The sequence below is a fragment of the Schistocerca nitens genome, chromosome 12, assembly GCF_023898315.1.
Source record: "Schistocerca nitens isolate TAMUIC-IGC-003100 chromosome 12, iqSchNite1.1, whole genome shotgun sequence".
Classification (NCBI taxonomy): Eukaryota; Metazoa; Arthropoda; class Insecta; order Orthoptera; family Acrididae; genus Schistocerca; species Schistocerca nitens.
The window spans coordinates 98,464,836-98,479,412 of NC_064625.1; the positions used below are offsets into that span (position 1 = coordinate 98,464,836).

The 14,577-nt window shown below is 37.5% G+C and overlaps 1 protein-coding gene across 2 annotated transcripts in view; it reads right to left on the minus strand.

Annotated features, from left to right (window-relative positions):
• Window positions 1-9,403: 9,403 nt before the first annotated feature.
• Window positions 9,404-14,577, minus strand: part of LOC126215178 (D-ribitol-5-phosphate cytidylyltransferase-like) — a 53,118-nt gene continuing 47,944 nt past the window's right edge. Inside the window, exon 7 of one of the 2 annotated variants that reach the window (XM_049941845.1) lies at window positions 9,404-9,653. The gene's annotated coding sequence lies outside the window, so the exon portion shown is untranslated. Of the gene's footprint in view, window positions 9,654-13,385; window positions 13,722-14,577 lie in introns of those variants that run through there. The other variant, XM_049941844.1, reaches the window with a different exon arrangement.

The following is a 14,577-nucleotide window of genomic DNA, read 5'->3' on the forward strand; positions in this document are numbered from 1 at the left end:
GATGGGTCTTTTGGACATGGAAAATTGTGGTACATAGGTAGAACTGTTTCCATTTATGATAATAATATAATCAACAAATGCCCAACAAAATGGAGTATAGCATGTGCTGTTAGTGAAAGGCTCCTGGACACAAAGGCCTATTTTCAAATACCGACAGAACCTGAGCACCTGCATGTAGCTGGTGTTGCATCCAAGAACTGTCCCGGAGATGGGTCTCACTTGAACTACCACACTGACTGTGGAGGTTGCATTTCTGCAAAGTAAAGATTCCACAAATTTGTCTAATTTTAAGATAATACAATAACTGTAGAAAAAAGATGGAAGAAATTTTGGAGGGGGAGGAGTTGTTGGAATTTAAAATGGGCAGATGTCATTTTAAACTGTTTTTATTATGTACATAACATCACAATTACATATTTTTGCACAAAAAATAAATGTGAATAAAAATAGCCTGTGCTTCCTTGCATATAAAACCATTTATTATAGCTGCTGCAGGTTATTAAAGCTTGGTTTCATTGTAATATCTTGTCTTCTAACAAATGTATGCTGCAGAACATGATAAGCACTAAATATTGACATACATATGAGAATACTGTTACATATTTTCTAGTTGAAACACACATGCTAACAATCTGCACACATAAAAGCTGACTATGTTACTCTATTACAATACTGCTGTAGGACACATACCTTTTGAGAGTATGCACGTAGAGAAAAAAGCAGAAAATTGATTCTTTGGTTTCTCCAGTCAAGACATATGAGTTAAACTGTATGTGCGTGATTTTTTTCTTTAATTTTTCAGCAGTGCACAAGGTTTCTCCAAATTGATGGGGGTCAAATAATTATTTAGTATACACCAATTTATCTGCTGATAAGAAATAATAAGGAAGTTCATAAAAAATTATGAAGTGATGCTAGCGAGTAGAATATAATTATAAAGTTTAAATAGTTATACACTTATGTTCACTTACTGGCCTCGACAAATAACACAGCTTTAATTTGTAAATATATTTTTAAACATATGTCATATTAATTGTTAAACAACAATAGTTTTTCAGCTGTAAATGACAGTGGAATCTCTCCTTAATGTTTTGATAAAAATAAATCTTTGAAAATATCTGTACTTTATATATAAAAATTTTATTTTATAAACATCTAAAATAGACTTAATGGTAGAAATTAATTCTACAACAGTGCCTAACCAGAGGAAAAGAATACGAAATAACACTCTTTGTGGTGTCTGCAGTGTGTTACAATGTTATCCCAATCACTATTACTTTTATAGCCACTTCTCTTTGTCCACAATACTAAAATTTGTTTCCCTTCATATGTGATGTGAATCTTTGATCTGTTTTCAATAAAGCGAATATAGTCTAACACATACTGTAATCCATTTAATTTGTATGGGCAAATAACTAATCTCCCCAAATTATTATTGTTATTACCATTATCTGTAATGCACATTGCAGAACTCTTTCTGCTCATTATCCAGTGCACAGATACTACATATGTAAGTATCAGAATTTCAGTAGCAAGATGTATACTTTAATCTACTCAGCCTCAAAACTGATTTGGGCATAATAATAATAATAATAATAATAATAATAATAATAATGCTGTGGATTAGTAAGCCAGTAGTTATACTGGTGTCTGATTGTGTTAGGAGTTCCAAGATCAGGGAGAGCAAATTCAGAACTGAGATAAATAAGAAAGCAGCTGTCATTAAAAAAAAAAAGGACAGTAGACAGATACGAAGTATGGGACTATCAAATGTACCAGGAGAGTGCTTCTGCACTATGCTTTGGGTACTGATAATTAGGAAATGATGCAGAATCAGCTAGTAAAATTGTATTTCTTGTAAAAAAGTGGCACATAATATTACATTTCCACTGCCCCCCCCCTTTTTTCTGGGGGGGGGGGGGGGGGGCTGGGGTTTGGAGTAATGTCTGTAGCTGGTGTTATATCAATGATCATTGCAATTCGAATGAAGAAAACCAAATTGTAATTATTTTTCCATTTTATATATATCAGCCTCAGGTGACTCAAGGTGACTTCAGGCCGATATACTGTGTGTCCCTCCCAAAAGTCATAATTCGCATTTTCTCTGACATTTGGAAGATATTTGCAATGTGTGGATGGAGTTAGCCCAAAATAAATACTGCTCATCATGTCTTTCACATGATGCCCAGTTTTATCAATATCAGTTAACAGGGACAGTAAAACAGGAAGAATAACCAGTACTCCACCAGCAAATGAGCAGTGCTGCTACATGACAGTAACAGCCAGCACGAGCCAGGATGACAAACGAGTCATTGCTGGACTACTGGTTATTCTTCACGTTTTACTGTCCCTGTTAATACATACTGGTAAATTAATATCACACTAGATTAATTTGGGACTACACCATCTAATAGGCATGTGAAATTCCAGTTTAAAAATCATTAAGCTTTCAATGGGAAAAAAACCGATGCTATCCACTGACACTGGACGTCGCATGAAAGACATTATGAGTGGTATTGGTTTGGGCTGACTCACCTACACGTTGTAAAAACAAAACTACAAATACTTGCTGAAACACCAGAGAAAATTCACCTGATGCATCTTTGGAGGCACACAGTGTATATCATAAAAAAAAATTATGATTTTATCACTGTTACCATAAGGCAGCATATCTAATCTGTGTAACTACCCTCCTCCTCTATCTCTGTGTGTTCGACAATTTATAGGAACAGAGGAATAGCTTGTGTGTGTGTCACATAATAAGCTGAATTATGTGATGCTCTGTTACTTCATTTGGATGTCTTGAGCACTAAGAAGTAAAGAGAATATACTTGAAGACTACTGGTAATAACAACAAAAGATTTCTTGACAAAAGATAAACATGATAATATTTTTGGTTAAATGTGGATGATAAATAGTCCAGACTAGAAGATAATAGAGGTTTTTGAAATCTGTTACTACAGGAGAATGCCAAACACTCATTGGGTAGATGAGGCAACCACTGAAGTGCTACTGCACTGAATTGGGAAGAAAAGAAATTTATGTCTCAACTTGATTAAAAGATGAGATCAGTTGATAGCACACATACTGAAACATCACAGAATCAGTTTGGTAATGGAGAGATCTGATGTGGGTAACAATTGTAGAGTAGGCAGTTGCAAATTGATGTAGGATGCGGTAGTTGTGCAAAGATGAAGTGACTTACACAGAGCAGACTAATAAGAAGGGCTGTGTTGACCAGTCATTAGACTGATGATCATAAGAAGTAATATTATTCAAATATCTTCACCTTCAGGCAGTATACCACAGGAGGTGTGTGTAATGTCCAGAAGCACATATATAGCTGCCAAAAAAGGGCTTAGAGCACAGCCGACTGAATAGAAACGTGAATAGCACTTCTACAGAAAATTAAATACTTTGTGGGCCTGACACTCTTCGTGAGACTGATGCAAAAATAACAATTACACAACATCTTTGCATCGTAAGCATCAATGTAGAAACTTGTTGTCCATCCTCTCTGTGTGTATTCACTATCTGATTACTTCTGGGAATCTGTAACTTGCCAAGAATAAGAATCTTGTGGTGATCAAAATAGCACCTTGCAGACATCACTTCGAGATTAATCTCAAAATACTTTGCACAGTTATGTAGCCAACAATATTACAATGCCAGCCTCGGTCAGTATCTTTTCCTCGTGTGGAAGCTGCAGCAAAACTGTAGCTCAGCTGGCGAGATGCTAATATCAGTGTGTTACAATGAATATAGCAAATATGGCACGAGCACAGTGGAACATTTATACACACAAAATCCAGTCTTGTAGAAAATTTCTTAAACCAGATACTTTTCAGTAAATATAAAGTGAACATCTTAAACAATAAATAGACATTAGAATACTCTCTGACAAACAAGAGTAAAATATCATCAGCTGAGGCTCAACAGATTTAGGGAAAATTGATTGTTAACACATTGAGACAAAAACCAAGGGATAACCATTTATTTTAAGACATAACACATCCATTACTCAGTCTTTTTTTTTTGTTATAATTTGACTCGTATAATTAATTGCACACCTGTCATCTGTCAGGCTATTTTTACCAAGGAATATAATTTTTGTGTGTTCTGCACTTCACATATTGTCACACTGATATGAGTCTTAACTGAGCTGCCATTTTCTTTTTCACGTAATGCAAGAAAGTTATTGCTGAGGGATACAGTTTTGACCTGTATGTGGTCCTGTTATCCTGGGATCTATTATACCTCCCGTGTCCCTACTCCACCCCCAACTGCTCTTTCTAATTTTATAATCTACGAGGGTCATTTCATAAATAATCTTAGATACTGTGATTGATGAGGATCAGCAACTGTGCATTAAAGTGCAAACTACTACATGAAAAAGTCCAATTAAAATCCAGTGATACGAGTAACTTTTAAGGTCAGTTAACACGGGGCTACAATACACTTTCTCACTGGACTAATCATTATCGTGAAGGTCGTGTGAGTGCTGAAAATGAACCGAGACCATTAATCTCAAACTATCAACAGAGTACGCGAAGGAACTTGCCCTCCTTCTTGCAGCGGTGTACCGTAGGTCTCTAGAAGAGCGTAGTGTTCCAAAGGATTGGAAAAGGGCACAGGTCATCCCCGTTTTTAAGAATGGACGTCGAACAGATGTGCAGAACTATAGACCTATATCTCTAACGTCAATCAGTTGTAGAATTTTGGGACACGTATTACGTTCGAGTACAATGACTTTTCTGGAGACTAGAAATCTACTCTGTAGGAATCAGCATGGGTTTCGAAAAAGACGATTGTGTGAAACCCAGCTCGCGCTATTCGTCCACGAGACTCACAGGGCCATAGACACGGGTTCCCAGATAGATGCCGTGTTTCTTGACTTTTGCAAGGCATTCGATACAGTTCCCCACAATCGTTTAATAAACGAAGTAAGAGCATATGGACTATCAGACCAATTGTGTGATTGGATTGAAGAGTTGCTAGGTAACAGAACGCAGCATGTCATTCTCAATGGAGAGAAGTCTTCCGAAGTAAGAGTGATTTCAGGTGTGCCGCGGGGGCGTGTCGTAGGACCATTGCTATTCACATTATATATAAATGACCTTGTGGAAAACATCGCAAGTTCACTGAGGCTTTTTGCGGATGATGCTGTGGTATATCGAGAGGTTATAACAATGGAAAATTGTACTAAAATGCTGAAGGATCTGCAATGAATTGACACATGGTGCAGGGAATGGCAATTGAATCTCAATGTAGACAAGTGTAATGTGCTGCGAATACATAGAAAGAAAGATCCTTTATCATTTAGCTACAATATAGCAGGTCAGCAACTGGAAGCAGTTAATTCCATAAATTATCTGGGAGTAGGCATTAGGAGTGATTTAAATGGAATGATCATATAAAGTTGATCATCGGTAAAGCAGATGCCAGACTGAGATTCATTGGAAGAATCCTAAGCAAATGTAATCCGAAAACAAAGGAAGTAGGTTACAGTACGCTTGTTTGCCCACTGCTTGAATATTGCTCACAAGTGTGGGATCCGTACAAGATAGGGTTGATAGAAGAGATAGAGATGATCCAACGGAGAGCAGCGCGCTTCGTTACAGGATCATTTAGTAATCGCGAAAGTGTTACGGAAATGATAGATAAACTCCAGTGGAAGACTTTGCAGGAGAGATGCTCAGTAGCTCGGTACGAGCTTTTGTTGAAGTTTCGAGAACATACCTTCACCGAAGAGTCAAGCAGTATATTGCTCCCTCCTACGTCTATCTCGTGAAGAGACCTTGAGGATAAAATCAGAGAGATTAGAGCCCACACAGAGGCATACCGACATTCTTTCTTTCCACGAACAATACGAGACTGGAATAGAAGGGAGAACCGATAGAGGTACTCAAAGTACCCTCCGCCACACACTGCCAGGTGGCTTGCGGAGTATGGATGTAGATGTAGACGTAGATGTAATGGAGTGTGAAACTTGTGGCTGGTGTTCTCGAAGGAGAATGGAGCGCAACACATGAGGAAATTTCTGACACACTATGGTTTCTTTGTGATAGGTCCCTCACTACTTGAGTACTGAACTGAAGTGCAAACACCTAGTCATCATAACCTTTCCAAAAAGAGAGATTTAACACTGAAGATCAAGCTTTCTTGCACCAAATTGTCACTATTGATGATATGTGGCTTACATGCTTTGAGCACGAGTCGGATGAGTGGCGAGTACAAGACTTCCCTATGGCCCAAAAAATTCCGTCAAACTCTAAGGTCGAGCATTTATTCGAGTCCAACATTTCCGCCGAGGTCAGGTTACTCATTCACCACGACAATGTTTGCCCGTCCATACAGTGCCAAAGTTATAACTCAAAAGCTGTGCCAATACAGGTAGAAAGTGTTACCTCCAGCTCCCTACAGTCCTGACATTAGCCCACTGTCTTTGACTAATTCCCAAAGTTTAAACAAATTTGCATTCATCTCTGTGAGAGCTTGGTGCATCTGCTACATGGGCCATTAGTCAGCTGAATGAAGTCTGTGTGTCAGATCAAACTGTAAAACTTTCCCAACACTGGGACATGTCGCTTAGGAGCACAAAGACTATATTGGGGCACTGTAAAGCAGCAATGTCAAAAAAACTTTACACAGAAATGTATTTAAAAAACTGCCATGTTTAAGAAATAACCCTCGTAAAGTGTTCATGACTGATCCACCTTTTATTTCATGCTTCAAAGCTTTCATTTTAAAATCTTTAGGAACTCACTGGGACAATTTTCTAAGTAATATTCATTTTCTCTGATGAGCTGGTATAGGAGCTGAGTTGTTATTTCCTTGCGAGTGGAGTTGGAGCCAGATGTCCGAGAGCAACTTGTGCTTCTTTACTTCTTGCAATGGCAGTCAGTGTGTGTGTGCACTAATGACAAAATACTTCAGTGCAGTAGTTTGAATGATGCGTACAAAGAAACAGTGTGAACCATTCTAGTGGAGAACTGCAAGTTCAGCAATGATCGAAAGGGTGGCACTCAAAATATCGACTCGAATGGGTAGACACGATAGCTCCTATCCTTCTATTCCTGTCTCCTCCCAATGAAGGAACTACTGCTTCAGAAAACTAGGACAGAGTTGCATATTTTATATGTGCCTATCAGCAATTTTCCATTTGATACTGGGATACCAACCAACACATAAAGTAAATGAAAATTTCACTGCAGGTTTCCAACATTCAATGCCTGCCATAACATCAAGTGAACTCTCCTGACTCATTATCATTTTAGAACTTCTAACAGAGGACCACTGTTTATTTATGTGTGGCACTTGTAATGCAAAGTTGCATTATTCCCGAAAATTGACATGTGATATTGTAGTAAGTTGTTGTGCTGGGTCACAAAAATAACACAGGAATCTTCATGTCTTTCAGTGTTTCTTATAGTTTATAGTCTTCAATTACCTGCCTCAATCTACAAAAATATATCTGTCTTCCCAAGCACTGTAGTTTTCGAGTCAAAATCCTAGTGACTGTAGGGAATGGAGAACAGAAACAATGGCCCCCCTCATAAAGCCACCTCCTGTTAAGTTAAATTTCCAACAAAATACATTTTTTTGTGCAAAGTTCAGTTTTCAGCAACTTCCACTTTCTTAATTAACATAACTACAGACACAGAACTATATTACTAGCACTAAATGCAGAAATTTCTTTTATCTAGATGTCAGTAATGCTGAATAAATATTATAATTATCAGTCTAACATATTTAAAAATATACAACAATTTTAAAAAGACAAACAAGACATTTGTAAAAGTGACACTGAAATCAAGGGACGGGACTGTTACACCTGTAAGAGGAACAAATCACAGTACATATTCTCACGGAATCATGTCTAGTGGCCCAGGTACCACATCTGGTTTATTTCACAACTGGCCACTTTTCAAGTTCTGCAATCATTAACAGCTGTCCCTTCTTCATCCAACATTTTCTTTAGCTTTGAGCCACTGAAATAGCATTCAAAATCTTGCAATTTTAGCTTAGATCAGCTATAATCGAGCTTTTCACTTTATAATAAAGTAATATAACGCAGCATGAATATTAAAATTTTTAATGGAAACAGCATTCAAAATCTAGCAATTTTGGCTAGTCCAGCTGTATTCGAGCTCCTAATAATGTGGAACTTCATAAAAATTATTGCTGTGAAGAAGTTTTGTAATTAATCTTTTTAGACTACAACAATGTGTTGTACTCTCAATGGCAGGAAAATTTATCAATATTTTCTCATCACTTTATTTTGTACTGTGGTTTCCCCACCACACTGATCACCAGGAAAATCTCTAGAGTAAAATATACATGAAATATAATAATCTGAATTATATGTTGTGTGCTAAAACACTGCTCTATAACACATCCAATATTTGCTGCTGGCTTCAGTGTTAAATTCCAATAATTTTAACATCAAAAAATAAAGGAAGGAAGACAAGCACATACACCGCATCTCTAAGATCTGTTGATGAATTGACTCTCATACGGTATATACAATTGTATTCAATGATTAATATAAGTAAATCGACATATAATCTCATTCCTTTCAGGAGTCACAAGAAGCTACAGAAAAATAGAACTCCATCATTTGCAGTTAGTGTAAACATTAATATAAGTGTAAACTACAAAGAAAAATTAACCAACATCCATGTAAATATATGGTATTTTACCCGTTTCAAGTTTCAGTTAAACAGACTTTACATCCAGTTTACATTAATATTATACAACTACTTCGAGACACATATTCTACGTTAGTAATACACACCAATAACATTATGCAGGCATGAATTAGCAGCTACACCACCTATCTACTGAATATTACTTTATGACATTTACTACATAAACAAGACACTTATATGTCAAAATGAGACTTGCCAGAAACCTACAAATACATTTACAAAGCACACACCACATTAATACTGTGGCATTCTATGGCGCTAACAGTCTGACATATCAGGGGCAATTTCAGGAGGGATTCAACTAATCTCGTTTTTTTTCCGTTTTATCTTTCTTCTCTCACACTACAGGCTGCCAAAAGACAAACCAAAAAAGGTCCAGTAAAAAGTGAATGAGACCATTTTCTCAAACACTGATGGGACTGCACATGTATCAGGTACAACACATAATGCCTCTTCATTACTACAACATGTTAAAAAATTAAGTGAGATCCTTCAAACAGATTCATTGTTTTGGTACAACTCCAGCTATTTGTGCAGCTGGGGATACAATACAGATCTTACAAATAACAAAATTAATTTAAATGAATTAAGTAGTAATTGTCTATTACTGCAGTCCAATATTGTATAAATGTGTATCATGAAATGCGATAATAAGTATGCTCTTAACAAAGTTTACAAAAAAATACGTAGCAGCAAGTTTTTCAACTTTCGAACGTCTCTGAAAGAACTAAATTCATAAGTTTTTATATTCATTAAAGCTTTTATAAGAAAAGAACAGTTGAAAATAAAATTACAAAAACAAATACAGAAAAAGTATCAGAAAGTTTGGTTTTTTTCACACGTCCTCACCATGCTGTCACGGGTCTCCCTCATTGACGTGTTCTGCACAACTTTCTCATCCAGTTCACATAGACCCAATTCCTGTATCTTCTCTTTTTCTGCCTGAAAAAGAAACTTCATTTTTTAATTTCCTTCTAACTTACAGATGTCTTAGAAATATACATTTCTGTATTTGTACTTGGTTGTAGTTTTCCCACAATTATTCTTATGGATTATTGACTAACTGTCCTTCACTTTAAGGAGAGAAGCTGCCAAGGCAGTTTCAATTTAAAATGGTGTACTACTGTGCACTAATTCTCAACTACGGGATTGTAGGAACAGGTAATAGAGCACAAAGAGTAGTTATTTCACATTGGACTGTTTGGAAATCACGATACACTTGAGACAGTGCAGAAAGCATTTCAGAAATACTCAGAACAGGGTGAAACCTGTCGCTGGGTTAATCCTGGCCCACGTAGAAAACAAAACACAGGCTACTTAGCAGAGGTAGACGCATCGGGTCTTGAACTTTGAGGTAAAACAAACCAGCCAGTTAGTAACCAATGAGCACTCTCCGTACTGACACCTGACAATGGTAAAGAAGCAGGAAGACATCATCTACAAAACCCAAAATATAATAATGCTGAAAAATTGGAGGACTTTAGTTGCTGTAGACATGCTTGCTGCACGCTGAGCTGAGCACTGTGCCATTACCATCTGATGCGTCTACCTGTGCTAAGTAGCCTGTGTTTTGTTTTCTACCTGGGCCAGGATTAACCCAACGACAGGGTTCACCCTGTTCTGAATATTTCTGAAATGCTTTCTGCACCGTCTCCTTCTGTCGCTCTAAGATTTTTGGCCACTGAGACATACATTATTCTAGCCGCAAACACTAGTTTCTGACTTTGAAGCCTGTCTGGAAATTAACAGCCTTTACAAATCTGCACAGATGTAAAGACATCTTTCCCTTCAGTAGTTTCTGATCCAATTTTGGTAACCCAATCCAATTTCAGTATAAATCAGCAGTTTAGTGTTCCTTAATAGCTGCATGTCTGCAGCACCTACTGTAATGCATGTATTCTTCACCTACTAAATAAAGAAATGCACAAATTTGGTTTTAGTTAAATGTACAGTTTTTTTTTTACTTTCTGTTGGTGTTCAGATTATACATTTCCATAATTTATGAGGGGTGAAGACCATCAGCAATGTACTAGGTTGGTGCATAAGTTCGTAGTGTTTTTGTTTTGAATGTTCCCGGTTGCTATGGGTCTAAGTGTCACAAAAGTTTTGGGTCTATGGGTTCAGCAAGACAAAGTGGGACACACATATAAATAACTTGTCTAGAAAACTATCATCTGTGTGCTATGGCCTAAGAATTTTAAAGGCTACAACAAGCAAAACAACAGTACTGCAGGTATACTATGCACAGTTCCACTCACTAGTCCGATATGGGATCGTTTTCTGGGGATACTCAACTCACAGTGTAAAGATTTCTGGAATGCAAAAAAGAGCTCTAAGAATAATTTGTGGCATTAAAAAGATGGAGTCCTGTAAATCCCATTTTATTGAGCTTGGTGTTCTAAATGTTCCAAGTTTATTCATTTATGAAACTATCTTGTTCACTAGGGACTACCTCCTGAAAACAGGCAAACTGCTATAGAACAAAAATGTACGCAACTATAGTACTAGAGGGAAATCAAATACACATCAAAAATATCACAGAACAACCACCTATCAGAGGAGTATAATTAACATTGGTGTAATACTACACAATAAGATACGAGAGGAAATAAAAAATGCTACTCATCCAATATTTAAACCTAAACTAATGGCATTTCTAATAAAGCACTGTTTCTATTCTGTCAGAGAATTTCTGAATACGTAACAAAATTAATTGTATCAGGTACCTATTTTTAATTTGCCTACTATTTTGCTAATACTATGTATTATTGTAACTTATCTTTGACCTGTCCAATATCAATTGTACAATTTGCCCTGTATGATAAAACTGGACCAATAACGAATCACATCAAATTTATCAATTATCATTTTTTTTTTTTTTGTAGTTGCTGTTTGAGTTCACGTGTTGTCATTTGAAAACAGTGAGCGGAGCTGTGGATGCTACAAATGCCATGCCATGTGCAGAAATCAGAACATTTCCAACACATCCTTCTGTCTGAGTACAGTGGAGAGGTGACAGCAGCAGAGGTAACCAGAAACATTTGTGCCTTGTATGGGGCTAATGCCACTGCACGGAGCCCAGAAAGAGAATTGTTTTCTTGTTTTAAGGAGGCTCCTTTTTGACATTAATAACTCTTCATGTTCAGGAAAACCTTCAGGATTTGATGAAGATCATTTAAATAAATTAATGCACAATGATTCATGTCAGAGCACTCAAGAACTGGCACATGTGATGAACCGTGATCATTCCACCATTGTGCAACACTCGGATGAGACAGTTAAGGTTCAAAAATCAGATGTATCGGTGGCGTGTGCTCTGAGCCAAAATCCAAAAAAATCAGCAGGTGGCCATATGTGCATCTCCGCTTGCTCGTCATCAATTGGCTCGTGAACGACACTGACCGTTCCTACCCTGTATCGTCACTGGTGATGATAAATATTGTCTTTATGCTAAAGTAAGGTAAAAGAAAGGAATGGTTGAACCCCAACAAAGTAGCAACTTCCCATGCAAAAACTGTGCATATCCGCAAGAGACAATGTCTTGCATCTGGCAGAACAGCGATGGTGTGGTGTACTATGAATTGCTTCCCTGAGGTGTAACCATCATTGCTGACATTTATTATCAACAACTGAGACATCTTGTAGACACAATCTGAGAATAATGACCAGGAAGGCCATGTGAAGTGATGCTACTCCACGATAATATCTGCCCACATTATGCTAGACTGACAAAAAGCACTGTAAAGGCGATAGGTTGTGAAGTCATTAGTCACCCACCTTATTCACCTGATCTCGCGCCCTCAGAGTTTCACCTTTCTGCTTTCTTTCGAACTATCTTCAAGGATCTCCCTTTCCAGATCAAAATGCACTCTGAACATAGCTTGATGAGTTCTTCACCTCAAGACCACGTGATTTCTACACTTGCAGAATCAAAAAGTTCCCCCAGCATTGGCAGAGAGTTGTTAATTGTGAAGGAGAATATATTATTGATGACTAATTTCTTTTTAGTGTTTATTAAACATGCAGAACAATGCTACGCATTCATGCACCAACCCAATAGTTTTTTCTTTGCATTGTTTATGAAGTCAAAAGCATCCTGTTACTTTATACGGTGAACAAAATACAGTGATTGTCTGTGACATTGCTCTCATTCGTTGTGAACCACATAAAAAACTTTCTAACTTAATTTTTATTGTATCGTGAGAATTATTTGCTAGCTTTGTGAATGATTTTTCTGTAATATGTACACTATGTAAACAGCACATACATTGCACAGTTGAAATCATGCGGATGCTGAGAAATTTTCCAACACGTTTCTTAAATCTCCAGTAAATTTTTGTCTGTAGTGGGCTACATCAAACCAGTCATAAGACTGATGTAGAAAATGTAGGACATAGTTCTCTGGCAGCAATGTTTTGTAACTTTCATGTAACTTTCAAAATCGAGTGCACATAATCCTAGACGTTTAATAGTGATTTGTCCATAGGCAGCCACAACGATGTGTGTGGGTCTGAACAGTTTATATGGAAATGATACATTTCATGAGCAACTGTGCAATAAATCTTCAAGGGCATGGAAATCAAGGTGTATGAATATTTTTGGATGGCATATCAACAATTACTTATAAATAGATGACAATTTATTATTTTGCAATATTTAACACAATGTTGGCTGTATTTTTAGTTTAGTGTAATTCTCAAACAAAACAGACCACACAGCACTTTGAACCTCCATTTTGTGTATTTATCAGTACAGTAATTATCTGAATACATGCTTTAAAGTTTTAAACTTAGTTGTGTAAATATTTTCACACGAAGTTTGTTTGTTTTCCATCCTTCCCTTTACAGCACTCCAATGTGGCGTTGCCTGATGCCAACTGGGTCAGTTTTCACCCCTGTGGTTTAGTGATTAACACCACCAGCTACTGACCGGGTGGCACCAAGCTTGATTCCTGGCAATTGCCATGTACTTTTCTGCAATGGTAATGTCTGAAATAGGGTCCAGTCAAAGCTGCAACACCAAATGAAAAGCCATGTGAACAAATAATTAGCAAGATCGAAACACGAGGTGTTGGAGTGACTATAGGGGGGTGGGTAATTACGTTCCACTGAAACTGGTGCAGGAAAGCAAAGGTTTGCCGAGTGATGTGTGGGTGAGCGTTGTCACGGAGAATGTGTATACCCTCGCTCGGCATTCCTCTTCTCCGGTTCCGAATTGCCCGTTTGAGGTTTTTCAGAGTCTCACAGTACCTGTCAGCGTTAACTGTGGGCCCAGCGATTCAGCTCCGACGACGAGGTGAAAGAAGAGGTTCATAACTTTCTAAACAGCATGGCAGCGAGCTGGTATGACATGGGCATACAAAAACTCCCACAGCTTCTACAAAAATGCATTGACAGAAATGGTGATTTTGCCGAAAGATAGCTAAACGTTCAAGCTGTAAACTGATGTAAACAACTGTAGAAATAAACAGGTCTATGTACTTATAAAAAAATAGGAGACCTCAGTTTTGGGATTACCCTCGTAGGAAAGCAGTAAAGTGACATACACTTGCTTTGTTTCAGATTGTAGCAATAGTGCTCAGATGGATGACCAGTGTCCTCCATGCTATAGTAATATCTCAGAAACAATGCAGCCCTGCATAACTGAAAGCCAATGATGGTTGAAGCTAACAGATGGAGAGTTAACAGAAAGATAAAAAAATGACATGAAGTAAATCCAATCCAGTCATTCACAAAACATTGGGAAAATCATGTGGATGATGAGTGTCATCTGCACAAGCAATGAAGGGCTAAGTAGTCATTCTTCCCATGCTTCACACCCAAATGGATTGAGTACAAGGGGAAGAGCCTTCTGCCATGCACTTCAC